We start from the raw sequence: 19685 nt of genomic DNA, 5'->3' as shown, positions 1-19685 counted from the left end.
AATGCAACCTGGGAGGCTGAAATGTAAATGGAGCACACAGTTACAACAGCATTCTCCAGAGAAATCCCCTTTCTCACTTCAGCAAACAGAGGTCTTCTCAAAAGCTTTCAATGGAAAAACTGCCACTTCTGATTAAAGTTAATTTGATCAAATCCATGGGGCCTTGGGGGAATGCACAGATCCCTCTCTTTTCTCTCCCCTGTGCTCTACCTTGCAAATTCTAAAGTGACTAACAATATGACTAACTGCCTAGAGGCATGTGCCATTTTCAGCAACTGGTAAATTACAGTTTTTTTTTAAATCAGCTGGTTATGATATGTGCTGCTTTCTTCCCTATATATAGGCCTGTCACTTTTGATATAGTTTAAATAAATGACATAATACGGTATAGATAAAAAGCATTTTTAGAATATTAGAGAGTATTAGAATTGTGCAGAAAAGGCCCAGAGTGGTGGCTCATGCCTGTAATCCCAACACTTTGGGAGGCCAAGGTTGGCAGACTGCTTAAGCCCAGGAGTTCAAGACCAACCCGGGCAATGTCGCAAAACCCCATCCTATACACACACACACACACACACACACACACACACACACACAAATTAGCCAGGCGTGGTGGCAAGCACCTGTGGTCCCAGCTACTCGAGAGGATTAGCCAGGTGTGTTGGCGGGCACCTGTAATCCCAGCTACTTGGGAAGCTGAGGAAGGAGAATCGTTTGAACCCAGGAGGCAGAGGTTGCAGTGAGCCGAGATCACACCATCGCACTCCAGCCTGGGTGACAAGAATGAAACTCAAACTCAAACTACATACATACATACATACATACATACATACATACATACATGTTGAGTATCCCTTGCTTGGGACCAGAGCTGTTTCAAATTTTAGGTATTTTCAGATTTTGTAATACTTGTATTATACTTACTGGTTAAGCATCTTAAATCTGAAAATCTGAAATGGTTCAATAAGCATTTCTTTTGAGCATCATCTTAGCACCCAAAAAGTTTTGAATTTTGTAGCATTTCAGATATCATATTTTTGGATTTGAGATCCTCAACCTGGACTCTTAAGGTTTACACTAAATATTACCATATAAAGAGTCTATGAAGTCCGTATGTAAGAAAACTGTTCAACAAGTTAGTAATCAACAAAATTAAATACCCATGGTAAATTTCCCAGTGTAATTCATCTCCACATTACAAAACTTATAAATGATCAATGCCAAGTCTCTTCCTTAGAACAGTATGTGAGTCACAGATAAGAATAACACAAATCTTCCAATTTAACTGCACTTAACTATCTTAGGAGTTCTCAGTGGAAATCTGACATCTGTCACATCAACATGTGCCTTATCTATTGATGGGGTTTCAGAAAAATAATCCAAAATAACCCAACTGGTCTTTCTTTTCACGTTAGAGACTCAGCTCAAATGAAGAACCATGTAAAGAATGATTCTGTCACAAAACATTCTCAAATGGCAAACTGAAGGACTAAAGTAAGTCACGTATTTTTTTACATTTAAAAAAAGAACCTGACAGCAATGAGAGAGGTGTCACCTCCCAAGTGTGACATTAAATCAAAGTGCTCATAAACTAAACTACCAAGAAGGAATACCAGAAACTCAAGGAAAAAGAGTCTCTTAATGCCTAAAACAACCTTAGGGTCCCAAGGCAAAAGTATCTCTGCCCTCAATGAGCCCTCATCACAACCCAGGCTCCAAGCCAGGGACAAAGGCAGAATCCCTCTTTGGTCCCCAGGGACTCCCAACCACCCACAGGGATGAGTACCAAATAGGCAGTTATTGCTGGTCACTAACTTGAACTGGAGGAAAACATCTGAGGCAGTTCTGTGAATCTTTTTCTCCATTCACAGCGCCCTCATTTGTCCGAGACCTGTTCTTGCTCTCTATAAACACAAATGCCACCTACATTTGTCTCCATTTTTAGTATCTTCATTCAAAAACTTATGAAGCAAAATCACGTCAGGCCCAATTTCCTCCTTCAAGAAACCACTCCTCCAGTTCTCCCTAAACAGCCTCCCCCTCAACTCTCCAATACAAGCTTTCTCTGCAGATCCCCTGTGCTTGAGCTCACCCTTTCAAGCACCTTTCACCTTTGCTCATGCTGTCCTTACCACCAGCCCAAGAGGGGTTTTTGATAAATGCATACCATTCACATCCACTTCAAGTGTCAGAAAAGTAATTTGGCCGGGCACGGTGGTTCACATCTGTAATCCCAGCATTATGGGAGGCCGAGGCGAGTGGATCCCCTGAGATCAGGAGTTCAAGATCAGACTGGCCAACATGATTAAACCCCATCTCTACTAAAAATACATAATTAGCTAGGCGTGGTGGCATATGCCTGTAATCCCAGCTACTCGGGAGACTGAGGCAGGAGAATTGCTTGAACCCGGAAGGCGGAGGCTGCAGTGAGCCAAGATCATGCCATTGCACTCCAGCCTGGGCAACAGATGAGTCTCCATCTCAAAAAAAAAAAAAAAAAAATCGTTGATGCTTCCAATCCATGCCAAGGCATTCTTGCCCTTAATTCCTTTTGTAATCACACAGTCAGTATTTTACAGGTTAGCATTCTAACACATAAGAATAATGTAAAACCCTTATTATTCACTGATTCATATGTTTCATGTATCATCTCCCCGCACCCTTCTCTGTAGGGCTCCACTGACAGAACACACCCTTGTCTTTGCTAGCTTTATAAACACGAGCTAGTCAATTTCTCTGTCTAGACTTCAGTTTCTTCACTGACAAAATGAATATAATAATATAATGTATCTCATGGAGTTGTGAGGAATAAGCAAAATAATCCCTGTAAACTACCAATCCACACAATGCTAGCAGATACAAGATGCTCAATAAACCTCAACACTGCTGATGACAAACCATGTAATTCACATCTTTAGAATCCCACAGCACAGAGGCAAGCAATAAACATTTTGCAGAAAACAGTATCTAAAACACATCAATCTGGTCCCAGGAAAACTATTTGTTTGTATTGCTTAACAGGAAGAGTTGTCTGTTCTGCCTTGGCTCCTCATATCCCTCCAAAGGGCCCTCACCCCTCGGGAAGCCTGGTTTCCCAAGCCAACCCTTCTCAGGCTGCAGAAGCATGGTCTCCTGCTTTCCGTTCAGATCCACGAGAACAGGAACTGTGCCACATTTACCTCTGAAAGTAATGAAATATTTGGTGCATGAATAAAATCAATTTATTAGATTTCATTTTTCATTATTCACTAACAAGCTTTCCTCTTTTATAATCAAAGGGCACAGATTCTTAAGTAAAAACAATATGGTTCTCATTAATGTTTTTCTTAAATACTTAAAACAGGCAACTTTTGGGTCTTTCTGTTTTAAAAATTAAATTATGGGGCTGGACGCGGTGGCTGATGCCTATAATCCCAGCATTTTGGGAGGCCAAGGCGGGCAATCCCGAGGTCAGGAGATCAAGACCATCCTGGCTAACACGGTGAAACCCCGTCTCTACTAAAAATACAAAAAAAAAAAAAAAAATTAGCCAGGCACGGTGGCATGTGTCTGTAGTCTCAGGTACTTGGGAGGATGAGGGCAGGAGAATTGCTTGAACCTGGGAGGCCGAGGTTGCAGCGAGCTGAGATTGCACCATGGCACTCTAGCCTGGGCGACACAGCGAGACTCCATCTCAAAAAATAAAAATAAAATAAAAATACAAAAAGTAAATTATAACTCTCCATTTCACATGCTAATAGTCTTTACATTCCCCTTTCCATTCCAACTTTCTCTAAAGAAAAAACGTAGAAATAATCATGTGTCCACAAAACCAGAGAATGTCTATACATAAGAGAATGTTCTCAGATATTATTCCTCTTATAGCCACGTGACTCACTTAAGAACTTTAATCTAGGGCCATGCTGTCCAATATAATAGTCACTATCTACATGGCTATTTAAATAAATTAGAATTAAATAAAATTTTAAAATGTACCTCCTAGGTCACACTAGCCACATTTCAAGAGCTTACGAGCCACATGTGGCTAGCAGCTACCACAATGGACAGCACAGACACAGAACATTTCCATTGCCACTGAAAGTTCTATTCCACAGTGCTGATCTAAAGCTAAACGTATGTTAAGTAAAAATATTAAGATTCTCATTTCCTCAATAAGCCACTCTCTTTTAATCAACTCTAATAGCCTCAAGTACAAGAATATGCATAAACATGAACCCAGGGGACTTTATCTTTGACTCTCACAAAGGCAACAGATTACAATTCTTCTTAGAAAAGACAGTGAGACAGTCCTATAGCAATCTAAGGCTTTATTCTTCCATTTCTTCAGCAATTTACACAACGTGACCCAAACAAAAAAGAGCAAGAAACCATTTTTTTCCACTATACCTTTATCTAACATAGTCACATCTGCCAAGTTTTAGAATCACAGGTTCCATTATCTCACACCATCAGCACTCTTCCTTTATAAATTCCCCTCTCCACACTGATCTTCTCCGATTCACTCAACATATTATACCATCACTCTGAAATCAGGGCCTAGAGTCTCTGGCAGACAGGCTATATGTAATGACAGCCCGGATACAATCTTAAGTCTACCCTCCCTCAGAGGATTTCCCAACCCTATGCAATTGTCATGTGGGTAGGTAGAAGGCTGCACATTTTTCTTCATAATAAAAACAAAACTTCAATTTCTGCAAAATCAATAAATTACCTCTGTTTTTATAATACAAGATGATGGCAGAGTTCTGTTTTCTACAAAACTAGAGCTTTTAGGAGCACATGTTTTCAATCACTTATTTTTCAAGAATGATTGAAATATCTCCAAGCGCTCCCTGAGAACTTCACTGGTGTGATCTGCCACTCAAGTTAATTACCACAGGCTGCTTACACACAGGAAGAGAGGCAACAGGAGAGAACTCATGACCTTGCACAGGGATGTTTTATAAAATTCTCTAAAATTTAAACTACAAACATTTTTCCATAATGCAACACTATGGTACTGCCTTTAAAATAGTCATCATGGAATATCTGTTTTCTTAGTGATGTATGGGGAAGGTGGTAGCAGGGAGGGGTGCAAGAGATTCTGTGCACACAAGAAGGGCAGTCATGTGACACCAATGTTCTTTTCCTATACACCTGCTGGAAAATGGAGAAAGCCAGAAAAACCTGTTCAGTGATTATCATTCTGACTTTCTGGTTATTACTTCACCAATAGAAAAAAAATACATCTGAGCATAAGTTGCGTTTCTCTGGAGTACTTCCTTATGCCCTCTGAGTCCAGGTACCAATGATCTCTGAGGGGAAAGGTGAGCAGCCATCTGCCATGAGAAGATGCCAAAATGTGGGCAACTATTCCTTCCTAACCAAAGCACTTCTGAATCTGAGAAAGCAAGCAAACGTAGTGCGGTGGTCTATAAAGCAAATTCTCGCCCAGAATTCTAGCTTGAATGGAGAGGATTCCACAGAAAATGTTTCCAGAAGGACTCTGACAACAGAAAGAAGCAATTCAAGAACAAGGACATAATGCCACATGGGTGGGGGGAAGAATGGAAAAGAAGGAAGACAGAGAAGGAGTCTGAGAAAAATCTTAGTTCTTAAGCATAAGAATCAGAATTGTGGGCTTCAGGGTAAAAAAGAAGAAGAGACTGTGAAACGTAACATCTATGTTTAAATGGGTCCTTGAGAGAAAAGAAAGCACTCAGCCAGGATTAAAGGAAAAGAACTGTACCTCCTCAGCTCCCTTTCAGAGTATGATAAACCTTACCAATTTAGAAGTTGAGCACCCTTTCACAGTTCACATTCAGCTCAGACTGGGAGTCGGAAATTGAAAACACTATAGCCCGGGAGAAACAGACAGGTAAATATACAAAGGACTGAGGCAACTGCTTCCCACTAATATGGGTCAATCTTGCAGGAATACTTGCAAAAATAAAAAAATTACCAAGTGCCCTCTACGAATGCTTAAATACAGGTCAAAATTTCCAATGGCTCAACCACCTGAGTGGAGAGCCAGAGAATGGGAGTAGGAAAGCATGTAAAACCATGGAGGCCCTGGAAACAAATTTCCTAGGCTTTTAAAACCATTTATCTTTTCTAACTTACAGAAAACGCAAACTGAAACCATCCAGAAATAAAACAAATGGGGCAGGGGGCAGAAGAGAAACGGCCAATAATAAGCTACTATTCTCCTATCACTTTCTCACCAGTGCAGGCACCTCCAAAGCAAACCACTCAGAAATTTTATATACAAGGAATAAATCATAAGGATCTCATACATGATTATTCACATACTAAATTATTTATAATAACCAAGGAGTCTTTCTCTTAATATTTTTGTCAGGAACTCTGAAAATGAGGTTTTAGAAGCCACAGCATACCTATTCATCTTAAAAGGTAAGATGGCTGGCTTTCAGTTTAGCTCAGCTTTCATTTCTATTGTAAATATTTGACTTTAGAACACTGAACACCATGGCAAAGGGCAAATATTTACTTAGCTTAATTATTCCATATATATTGTTCTACTTCCCCTGTAAATACAAAATATGAGTTGAAACCTCAAATCATTAATACCTAAATTTGGCCACAGATTAAAATATGCTATTAAACATCTCAACAAATTGAGATTAGGTAACACTTGAAGTTCTATATCACAGGTCTTAAACTAACTCAAAAAAAGTAAACGAAATTTATCTATAAGACTAGAGATCAACAAAGAAATTAACCTGAAATAGGTATTAACACAATCACCATAGATTTTCACAGATCCCAGTAGAAATAAAGAAATTCAATCTTTAGTTGAAATTTTAAGAGTAGCCATTAAATAAGTAGGACAGGAATGGAAGGGGAAATTGATTCTTTTATATCCTAATATTCACATTGAGAGAGCTGGGCAAATATAGTAAGTCAACTTGGTTCTGGGTTTGAGAAATAGGCACTTAAGTACAATAAACTCCACACCAGAAATATTTTTGTATATTCTACTCTCATTTCAACATAATCATGCAAAGCCCTAATGAGACTGGGGGCTTATTTTGATCATAATCTCCTTTACTCTGAACTCTACCTACCCTATTTTGGCTAAGTGACAGATTTTGGCCTTCCTCCATCCAGGCTTCCTCCTTGTACTGAAGCTCTGTCATATCATGAGATGAAGTCTCAGTAACAGGTGAAATGGGACTTGTTCCCTTCTTTATATTATAGGCTGTCTATAACAAAGTCAGGCTCTATATTCTTCATAATTTCATGACTAATAATTGCAATTAAATCCTATCTCATTTCTTTTCTAACACTTATGGAGTGTGATACAATAAATTCTTCACATTTCAAGATCAATCTCTATCAACAATCTCTATCCACAGCCTTTGAATTTGCTTAAGCCACACAACCAACTTCTGTTCTGAGGTACTACAAAAATATTATGTGGCTTGTTTTATTGTTTAAATGAAACTTTCCTATGGGCACTGTTGTTGTTGTATGACATTAATTATCTGTCCAGTTCAGTTTTACCCACCATAAACTTTCTCAAAATGATTGGGACCATCTCTTGTTTTATGAGTGTATTTCTTGATTCCTTTGATGTCTCAATGTCCACTAGGGACTGGTAATAAGCCTTCCAACGTATAGGTAGTAAAAATTGTTATCTACAAAATAAAAATAACTATACTAACTCACAAATGTCTCTATACATAGCAATGTGAAGTGTGTAATAATGTTTAACAAGAAATGCTGGCTCTAGTATTATAATGCATAATAAAAATTAGGCAACTGATGACTCATACTTCACAGGTATGCCAGCCTCAATCAGGTTTTCAACCAAGTCTTTATTAGAAATGACAAGTGATTCTTTCGCATGCCTTAATTTAATTCAAAGAGCAATCAAGGATCTGACTGTGAAGATAACAGATTCAATGATGGGAAATACAACTACTCAATGCTGTAATTTGGTAAAATAAACACTGGTATAGCCCAAAGATGCCAATCAGAAATTAGACTCCATAATTTATCAACTCTGCCTGTCTTTACCAAAAGAATGGAAAGAACGGAACTCAAAACTTCTATTAGTATAACCATCAAACTTCAAAAACCAAATATAACATATGTTACAAATTATCCATATTTTAGGTGCCAAATGCCTGAAGAATTAATAACATCAAAAATGGAATATTCAAAGAGGAGAGGATGCAGGCCCAGCTGCAGGCCAAGCCATTCTCCCAGGAATCCTACAAGTCTATACCACACGTGTACCTCCACCCTTTTGTTTTCCTTTTAATCCCACTCCTCCCCCCAGACTTGCTCTTCATCTTTTCCCCAATTCTCTGCTTGAGAATGACATAAAAGGGTACCACTTAGTAGAATCTAATCATTCTACTTAAAGAGTAAAGAAATGAAATGGCTGAACCCTGCTAAAGAGAAAAGACGGGGAGGGACGAGACACCTTTCCAGAAACCTCTTCAGAGACACACAGAAATTCTACAACCCATCTGCTGTAGACTGTCTAAGGGAAAACTGTTCCCCACAGTTACTGGTGCTGCTTTTAACAGAATACCAATAAAGGTATAAAACACAAAAAAATATTCATTTATGGCAGAGATTAAAAACAGAATATATCCATTTATATGACTTTGTTTTTAAAAAATAAATCGACTGGGTGCAGTGGCTCAGGCCTGTAAACCCAGCACGTTGGGAGGCCAAGGTGAGCAGATCACCTGAGATCAGGAGTTCGAGACCAGCCTCACCAACATGGCGAAACCCCATCTTGGCCGGGCGCGGTGGCTCAAGCCTGTAATCCCAGCACTTTGGGAGGCCGAGACGGGCGGATCACGAGGTCAGGAGATCGAGATCATCCTGGCGAACATGGTGAAACCCCGTCTCTACTAAAAAAATACAAAAAACTAGCCGGGTGAGGTGGCGGGCGCCTGTAGTCCCAGCTACACAGGAGGCTGAGGCAGGAGAATGGCGTAAACCCGGGAGGCGGAGCTTGCAGTGAGCTGAGATCCGGCCACTGCGCTCCAGCCCTGGCGACAGAGCGAGACTCCGTCTCACAAAAAAAAAAAAAAAAAAAAAGAAACCCCATCTCTACTAAACACACAAAATAAGCTGGGCAGGGCGGCGCATGACTGTAATCTCAGCTACTTGGGAGACTGAGGCAGGAGAATCGCTTGAACCTGGGAGACGGAGGTTGCAGTGAGCCAAAATGGCACCACTGCACTCCAGCCCAGGCAACAAGGGCGAAACTCTGTCTCAAATCAATCCATCGATCACAGCTACCAACTCCCTGGGACTATTACAACCTAATCTTAATTAAAAAATAAATTCACATCACAGGTTTTCCTTCAAAGCCAGGTTAACAATACTACTTCACTGGTTAAATGCCAGTTTTTTTGGTTTTTACCACTGGCCTTAAATGATTACATTAAAACGCACCAAAAGGATCTTAGTAATTCAAGATAGATACTAAACAAAATTTTCACTTAAAGTCATGCTAAAGCACAACAAATTTTTCATGGTTCAAGGTGTGCAAAAAGCCTTCATTTTAAAGAATACTTCAGTAACCAAATACATTTTCAATGAATCACTGTACCAAATAATAATTAGGTATATTAAAACATCCACTTTAATTATAGGCAATTTTGTTAAAAAAGCTAGTATCATGAAACCACTGTCATAAAAGAAGAAATAATTTATCAAAAAAAAAATCCTGGGCATAAACAAAAAACCCCTCCCTCCTCTCACATGGAATCAATGCTGAAACACAGGAGCTTATAAAATCATTTCACCAACTGTTACAGAAGCACTACGTATCAGACACAAGAAAAGGGGGCTTAAAACCAACATATTTCAACTACAGATTTAAAAACAAATAAGAATGATTAAGCAATAATCAAGTTCAAAAGTATTTGGTGAAACAGTAAGTGTAGCTTCTACAAAGGATAATCAAACCCAGGCATGATCTGATGCCTGTTAACCCCACCTCTCCCTATGAGAAAGCATTCCCGTCCCCACCATCTTTGCCTCCTGCAATTGCAATAAACAGGAAACACAAGTTGTCAGACGCTAAAAACCAGCGATGGGTGGGAAATCCCTTTACTCACTCATCCATTCATTCATGCATTCCATTCATTTGAGACAGGATCTCGCTCTGTGATCCAGGCTGGAGTGCAATGCACGATCATGGCTCACTACAGCCTCAATGTCCTGGGCTCAAGCAATCCTCCTGCTTCAGTCTTCCAAGTATCTGGGACCACAGACACGTGCCACCATGCCCAGCTTATTTTTCAATTTTCTGTAGAGACGAGGTCTCACTATGTTACCCAGGCTGGTCTCGAACTCCTGGGCTCAAGCAATCCTCTCTCCTAGGCTGCCCAAAGCACTGGGATTACAGGAGTGACATACCACACCCAGTCCAAATTTGGATTTTAAAGAACTAATTTGATGCTTCTATAGAGAGGAGCTTTTAAACTACACATTTCCTGATTCAACAGTTTACCTACTACACACAGAAAGGCTTTCCAGGAAGCATTTTATATTTGCTAAGTGCATGGTAAGTAAAATATTTTAAAGTCATCAAAGTTTCAATAACAATTATCACTACTTCCTTACTTTGAAAGCTACAATCATATTTCCAAGTATTAAAACAACAAAATACAAATAATCCTAAGAAATCCACAATAAAGATTTATCCATTAAGGCCAGGCGCCGTGGCTCACGCCTGTAATCCCAGCACTTTGGGAGGCCGAGGAGGGCAGATCATGAGGTCAGGAGATCTAGACCATCCTGGCTAACACGGTGAAATCCTGTCTCTACTAAAAATACAAAAAAAAACAAAAAACAAAAAAAATTAGCCAGGCGTGGTGGCATGCCCCTGTAGTCCCAGCTATTCTACTGTTTAGAATTGTTTTCAATGTCCAAAAATGTGACTGCTTTAGACATGCCAAATGAGACTAATTTAAATAACCTAAGATTGCTCCAATTACCTCTGGTTTTTCAGGTGGTACAATGTATAAATCAAAGAAAAGAAGCTGGTGCATAAAACCCAGCTGGCTGAAGAAGTTAAAAATAAAACTCTACAATGATATGGTTTGGGGAAAAACATCAGAGTCCCATTTAGACATGTTAAGTGTTAGGTGCTCACTGGACATCTGAGTGGAGATACAAGGAAGGCAGCTAAGTAGGTCTGGACTAAAGATAACATTTTAACTCTTTATTTACATAATTTTTTTTTTAAACAGAGTCTCACACCCATCACCCAGGCTGGAGAGCAGTGGCACAATCTTGGCTCACTGCAGCCTCGACTTTGCAAGCTCAGGCAATCCTCCCACCTCAGCCTCTCAAGTAGCTGGGACTACAGACGCACATCACCATGCCTGGCTAATTTATTGTATTTTTAATAGAGACGGGGTTTTGCCATGTTGCGCAGGCTCGTCTTGAACTCCTGGGATCAAGCAATTCGCTCGCCTCAGCCTCCCACAGTGCTAGGATTACAGGTGTAAGCCACTGTGCCCAGCCTGCATTTAGGTAATTTTTAAAGCCATGTATCCTAGGGAGTTATGTAGAAATTCAACAAATATTTATCAGACACCTATTATGTGCTGGAGATAGAGCAGTAAACCAAAGAGTCAAAATTCTCTGTCATTCAGGACTTTACATTCTGGTGGAAGAAACAAGACAATAAGCAATAAAAATAAAGATGTAGCCAGGCACGGTGGCTCATGCCTGTAATCCCAGCACTTTGGGAGGCCAAGGCAGGTGGATCGCCTGAGGTCAGGAGTTCAAGACCAGCCTGGCCAATATGGTGAAACCCCATCTCCACTAAAAATTAAAAAATTAGCTGGGTGCAGTGGCGGGCGCCTGTAATCTCAGCTACTCGGGAGGCTGAGGCAGGAGGATCACTTGAACCCAGGAGGTGGAGGTTGCGGTGAACTGAGATTACGCCACTGCACTCCAGCCTGAGCAACAAGTAGCGAAATTTATAAACAAATTTCGAAATTTAAAAATAAATAATAAATAAATAAAATAAAGATGTAGTTTGTGATGAAGACAAGTACTCTAGGGGAAAACAGCAGAGTAAGGACAAAGTGGAGCCAAGACTGAGGGTCAAGGTAGGCCTCTCACTGAGACTCAAAAGCGGGAGAGTGAGCTACAGATATTTGGAGAAATACATCCCAGGCAGAAGGAACAGTCAGTGCAGAGGTCTTAATGACCATCACAAGGGCAGTTTCCCTGGAGCAACAACGGATGGATTTAAGAGGAAAGAAGAACTGGAGATCTGGGTACAGACAACTCTTGCTGAGAAGTTTTGCTGCAAAGGACGCAGAGAAATCAGCAATAGCTGGCAGAGTATCTGTTTTAAGATCGGAGAAAAGCGGCATGTTTGTATGCTGCTGGGTAAGATCCAGCAGAGAATGAAACATCAACATTATGAGAGACAGGAAATTACTATGTGAGGGGGCACAGGTGGCGCCTCAGAGAGTTCCCTGAACAGCTGGTCTATATACAAGCAGTGGGGAAAGCACAGGATGCCCTGGAAGGTAGCAAGATGTGGTAGGAGTCTGCAGAAGGGCTCTTAAGACTGTTCTAATTTTCTCATGTAAGCCGGAAGCCCAGCATGAGGCCAAGGAGGAAGTATGAAAGGGCAATGTATGAAACAGGCATCTAAGAAACTGCACAAGTGAATGGACTTGCCCAGGAGCCTTAAGGGTCCATTCGACGTTTATTAACCAATTGGGAATTGATACTAAGAAACTCACCAAATCTGAGACATAAAGGCTGACTCTGACTTTCTACAATAAATAAAAACTTCTTTAACAAACTGCTGAAAATGGTCAGTGTCTAACATACTTGAATATACAATACTTGGGGAGAGTTGTAATTTCTCCAAATAATGTGTTGAAAGAGACTGCATCCCATTTTCACACCATATTCATAACTGCTTCATTGTACATAACTTGAAGGGAGTCATCAGTCATTGAAGGATTTAATAACCTTAGGCTGAAGTTAACTCCCTTACTTCAGACCACAGTACACAAAAGCAAGGTTTTAATTACATATTGCAATAGTAAAACATCTTATATTCTTATTCACAGAAGTACACATTTAGTTTAGTTATATTCTTATTCACAGAAGTACAAATTTGCACAAAAAGATTATCTAACAGCACTCAATCACCAAGAACTGCCATATAAAAATCTATTTCTAGCAATACGGTGCTGGTTGCACAACTCTATGAACACAGATGGTCCCCAACTGAAGATGGTCTAACATGATTTTTTCAAATTAACAACAGTCCAAAAGCAATACGCATTCAGCGGAAAACATACTCTAGGTAACCCATACAACTATTCCATTTTTCACTTTCAGTGCAGGGCACAGCGACTAACGCCTATAATCTCAACACTTTGGAAGGCCAAGTCAGGAGGATTGCTTGAACCAACGAGTTTGAGAGGAGCCTGGAGAACATGAGACCCTTATCTCTACAAAAAATTTAAAGCCAGGCATGGTGGCTCATGTCTGTAATCCCAACACTTTGGAAGGCAAAGGAGGATCACCTGAACTCAAGAGTTGAAAACCAGCCTGAGCAACACGGTGAAACCCGTCTCTACTAAAATCACAAAAATCAGCTGGGCGCAGCACCTGCTACTGTAATCCTAGCTACTTGGGAGGCTGAGGCAGAACAATCCCTTGAACCCAAGAGGTGGAGGTTGCAGTGAGCCGAAATTACACCACTGCACAGACTCCATCTCAAAAAAAAAATAAATAAAATTAAAATTAAAAAATTAGCCAGGCATAGTGGCACACACCTGTAGCCTCCCAGCTACTCCAGAAGCTAAGGTGGGAGGATCACTTAAGCTTGGGAGCTATGATCGTGCCACTGGACAAAACATCCATCTGTCTGTCCATTTGTCCGTCCATCCATACATTCATACATACATATAAACCATGAGATATCCAACACTTTCTTACATAACAGGATTTATGTTAGAAGATTTTGCCCAACTGTAGGCTAATGCAAGTGTTCTGAGCATGCGTAAGGTAGGCTAGGCTAAGTTATGGAGGTTGGTAGGTTAGGTGAATTCAATTCATTTTCGACATGTATTTTCAACTTAGGATGGGTTTACTGAGACACAACTCCATCTTAAGTCAAGGAGCAGCTATATACTGGAAGCCATTGATTTGTATACTTTTTAAATGAGTGAGTTATCTCGTATAGGAATTTTCTCTCAATAAAGCTTTTTTTAAAATCTATTCCAAGCTTTTAATCTAAAGAAATAGTTTTATCAAGTAAAAAATTGATTTTTTTTTTTTTTTAGTTTCTTTGTTGAAATTTCAATGGAAAATGGAGCAAATTAAGTATGTTCTGACAGCTTATGAATATAAACTTTGTGGAGACTCAGAATTCTTTCAGAATGAAGGGCAGAATTGAGGATGCAGTTTTTGGCCTTTGGTTCGGTTGTTTTTCTTCTTTAGTTGAATAAAGTTTATAGTTTCTGACATTCCTGCTTTCTCCCTTTGATGAAGACATACTGGAATCACTTTGACTAAAATAAACAGCAAATTTCCGGTTGTAGATAGCTACAAATAACTCCTCTATCCTATTACAGACATTCATCAGCAAGACTGAGTAACAAACCAACACCTGGATAAAAAGGAAAGGATACAATATCACAAGTACTAATTCAGGTAATATCACATTTCTTAGAGTTATGACACGTCAAAGGAATTTTATACTTCAAATCTAAACAGCAGGCAAGGAATTTATATTTTTTCCCTGAGACAGGAAAGATAATTCAATAATTTCCCCACTGAAGTTTCAGTTCCCATGCCAGAATGTGAGAAGTGAGAGTTCTTCACCTTGAAAATCAAATCACCACAGGGACTAAAAATAAAGGTTATATTCTTCCAAGCAAAGCGATTACAAGACTGACAACTCAAGATGCCCATGGAAGGAGCAATGGATACAGAAAAAAAACAAAAAACTACTAACAGACTTAGCCACTTCCAAAATGGAAACTGTAAATGTGGGAAACTCAGTGAACTGCCCTACACTTGGATCTCATTTTGTGTAACCCAAGAGGCTAACATCTGTTCTGCCTCCTTCATAAGGTAGTTGTAAGGATGGAACTAGAGGCCAGTAAAGGCTGTTCGGTAGGTGTAAAGTCTTCTGCCAAGGGAAGTATAATCCTCACTTCATTCTCAAAAAACTCAGTCTCTGTGCTGATAGTCTTCTGCATGTATAAAATTTATACTCTGTATTAGTCCGCCATAACAGAATACCACAAACTGGGTGGCTTAAACAGCAAAAATTTATCGCTTGCAGTTTTGGAGGCTCGAAGTCCAAGATCAAGGTGCCAGCAGATTCACTTTCTAAGTGAGGGCTCTCTTCCTAGCTTGCAAATGGCCACCTTCTGGGGCCGTGTCCTTACATGTCAGAGTGAGCACTGGTCAGCTCTGGTCTGTCTTCCCCTTCTTATAAAGACACTAATCCCATCATGAAGACTCCCACCCTCAGGATCCCATGTAAACCTACCTACCTCCCAAAGGCTCCACCTCCAAATACGACAGCACTTGGGGAAAGGGAAGCTAGGACTTGAACATAGGAATTTTGAGGCAATGCAATTCAGTCCACGGCACTCGCCTACACAATTTCTTTACTGATTGTCTCTAGGCAGAAATTAAACCTTTGTATCGAGAGAGAAAGACAGTTTTAAAGGCTGGCTTTAAAGGGGATTGAAGGTAGCTTACTGAGATTTAGACAATGTAAAATAAAATTTAAAAACAGATGAGGGTATTTGGTGGAGAACAAAAGCTAAGAAGTATTAAGTATTTACCTTTGAGCATAGTCCTTAGGTTAACACCTAGTCTCACGGGTCACACAGGCTACAAAGCCTTTACTTTTACTTACACAATATTGCTTCGCTTTTCCTTGGAACAAAGGAAAAAGTGGAAGAGAAGGAGAATCGAAAACATGAAACCATGAATGAGCTGCTACATGAAAGTATGTATTCATGTTCATTTTGTACCTTTTGTTAGATGTGGCCAAAATTTTATTTTATTTTACTTTATTTATTTTTTTTTGAGACAGAGTCTCGCTCTGTAGCCAGGCTGGAATGCAGTGGTGCGATCTCAGCTCACTGCAACCTCTGCCTCCCAGGTTCAAGGGGTTCTCCTGCCTCAGCCTCCTGAGTAGCTGGGACTACAAGCGTACACCACCATGCCCAGTTAATCTCTGTATTTTTAGTAGAGATGAGACTTTACCATGGCCAGGATGGTCTCGATCTCTTGACGTGATCCACCCGGCTCCGCCTCCCAAAGTGCTGGGATTACAGGCATGAGCCAACATGCCCGGCCAGCCAAAATTTTATAAGCAAATGGCTCAAAGGAAACTTGATGAGTTACAGGATTCTAAATCTGTAAGTTAGAAAACAAACCAAAGGTCTGTTTTCTTCTGGTACCAAGAGCTAAGAAAAGTTTATCCTCTATGTTCTCATAAAGAAAGCAGTTTAACACGGTGAACAGCAGCCTTGGGAACCCCTTTATAAACAATTCAGTACACACAAACACTGTTCCACAAGTGTTCATACAAGTCAATGGCCTCAAATCAATACAAGTAAAGCAAACCTGCCAAAAATAAGAAATGCAAAGCCTTCCTTTTTAGGGCTCACCATAACGAGGAGTTCTTAATGAGAGGGTTCATGGATAGGCTTCAAGGGTTACATAAACCAACTGCAATTTATGTACTCTAACAGTCACAAATTATGTTGTGGGAGAAAGATCATATATTACACCAATACTAAAAGAAGTCCATGATAAAAATAAAGTTAAGGACCTGTATCAAGAATTAACGAACCATCAGGAGAGCCTATCCAAACCATCTTAACAACCAAGGCACTGGGTACTTATATGCCACAATTAGGTTGATGTTAAATTCCAACAAGTAGCTAGTACTGGATAAATGCAGAGTCAAACGCTCTAACTTAGCTTACCCTGGAAGCAGTTCTAACCTCCTTTAAAAAGTGCACAGTACCCATTGCATAGTAAGCCCTTGAATATGCACTGCTGCGATTATTACTGGATATACTACAAACTCCAAGGACAGGATCAAATCTTTTGCATTTCTGAGTTCCTTGATCATTAAAATAAATGGTCCTCAATAAACAAAGAAAGTAATACAAACATTTAACTCTACATAGATCTAGCAAATAAAGACCTTAGCAGAATGGGTTTATTTCTAAAAATTGAAACGTATACCTTTGTTTTACAAAATGAAATGTTTTGGAAAATGAAGAACACAGGGAAACTGAGAAGAAATAACACTTATATGGAACCACTAACAAATTAATACTACGGTCATCCCTTGGTATCCAAGGGGAATTGGTTCCAGAATCTCCACAGATATCAATAGCTAGACACTCAAGTCCCTTATATAAAATGGTACAGTATCTGCACATAACCTACTCACATTCTCCCATATACTTTTTTCTTTTTTTGTTTGTTTTGTTTGTTTGAGATGGAGTCTCACTCTGTCACCCACGCCGGAGTGCAGTGGTGTGATCTCGGCTCACTGCAACTACTGCCTCCCAGTTCAAGCGATTCTCCTGCCCCAGACTGCCACGTAGCTGGGACTAGAGGCGCCCGCCACCACACCTGGCTAATATTTTTGTATTTTTAGTAGAGACAAGGTTTCACTATATTGGTGCTGGTCTCTAACTCCTGACCTCAGTGATCTGTCCGCCTTGGCCTCCCAAAGTGGGAGATCACGCATGGGATTACATGCGTGAGCCACCGTACTCGGCCCAGTATACTTTAAAAATAATCTCTAGATTACGTATAATACCTAATACAATATAAATGCTATATTTTTTAATTTGTGTTTTTTCTAAACATTTTTGCCCCATAGTTGACTAAATGACACAGAAGCCAAGAATACAAAGGGCTTACTGTAGCATATTTTACATGAACCCTAACCTATCATTGTACCAGAATTATGCCCATTTAAAAATCTAATTAGATTGTATTATTCCTTTTTAAATCTACACTTTATGCTTTCTCCTTACAAGACAGAGAACGAGGCACATGTAATACATAAGATTTATGGTCCTCGTTTCTCCTGCTCCATGACAAATAGTAGAGAAAATAAAAACTATAATACAGCTGGCATCAAAAATGAGCAGTTACATGAAAAAAAAAATTAATAACTAAGAAGGGCTAAAATCCACTACACTGACACCACCAAATGGTAGCAAGTATGTGGAGCAACAGAAACTCTCATTCATTGCTTGTGGGAATGCAAAATGATAGACACCTCGGAAGACAGCATGGCAGTTTCTTACAAAGCTAAACATGCTCTTACCATGCAACACAGAAATCACACACCTTCATATTTACTCAAAGGAGCTGAAAACTCATCTCACCACAAAAAACTGCACACAGATGTTTAAAGCAGCTTTATTCATCAGTGCCAAAACCTGGAAGCAATCCAGATGTCCTTCAGTAGGTAAGTGGATAAATAAACTTCAACACATCTACATGATGGAATATTATCAGTGATAAAAAGTAGGGAGCTATCATGCTCACAGAGACATGGAGAAACCTTAAGAGAAGTAACCCAATCTGAAAAGACTACATACTGTAGGAGGCCGACTATATGACATCTGGAAAAGTAAACCTATGGAGATATTAAAAAAGATCAGCAGTGGCCAGGGGCTTGGGGGCAGAGAGGGAGGGATATATAGGGAGAACACAGGGCATGTTTAGAGCAGTAAAGACTCTTCTATATGAGACTGTAATGGTAGATGCATGTCATCAAACATTTCAAAACCCATGGAATGTATAACACCAAGAGTGAACCTTAACATACACTACAGACTGTAGTTATAAATAATGTATCAATATTGGCTCATCAACAGTAACAATGTACCAAACTAAATCAAGACATTAATAGGGGAAACTGGGAATTGGGGAGATACGGGAACTCTGTACTTTCTACTCAATTTATCTGTAAACCCAAAACCATTCTAAAAAATAGTCTACTGATTTAATGTTTTAAAATGTTCTAATGTTTTAATCTATCATATACAATAAAATGCTACTTATCTAAATGCTTAAATGTTAGGCCTGTTAGCAAAACTGAAGAACACCAGTTTTCTTGCCCCCTGCCCAATAAAAAGGCCAGATTGCTTTAATCCTTATATTTTCCAGCACTTTTAGTTCTCCTTTTCCATTCAAAGAGCCAGGAAGTGCTAGCCAGAGCAATCAGGCAACACAAAGAAATAAAAGGTATCCAAACAGGAAAAGAAGAAGTCAAGCTATTGCCCTTTGCTGACAATATGATTCTATACCTAGAAAACCCTAAAGACATCATCAAAAGGCTCCTGGTACAATAAACAACTTCAGTAAAGTTTCAGGATACAAAATCAATGTACAAAACTCACAGCATGTCTATACACCAATAATGTTCAAGCTGAGAGCCAATCAAGAATGCAATCCTATTTCTAATAGCCATAAAGAAATAAAATAACTAGGAATACATCTAACCAAGGAGGTGAAAGATCTCTGCAAAGAGAACTAGAACCCACTGCTAGAAGAAATGATAGATGGGCTGGGCGGGGTGGCTCACGCCTGTAATCCAAGCACTTTGGGAGGTCGAGGCAGGGAGATCACAAGGTCAGGAGTTCAAGACCAGCCTGATC

General features: G+C 39.7%; 1 protein-coding gene across 19 annotated transcripts in view; it reads right to left on the bottom strand.

The window, feature by feature from the left end:
* Nucleotides 1-19685, bottom strand: part of RERE (arginine-glutamic acid dipeptide repeats) — a 468002-nt gene that overhangs the window by 319364 nt on the left and 128953 nt on the right. The gene's annotated exons all lie outside the window — the stretch shown is intronic.

This window comes from Macaca fascicularis, chromosome 1 (genome assembly GCF_037993035.2).
Source record: "Macaca fascicularis isolate 582-1 chromosome 1, T2T-MFA8v1.1".
Taxonomy (NCBI): Eukaryota; Metazoa; Chordata; class Mammalia; order Primates; family Cercopithecidae; genus Macaca; species Macaca fascicularis.
This window is presented reverse-complemented; position numbering and strand designations above follow the sequence as displayed.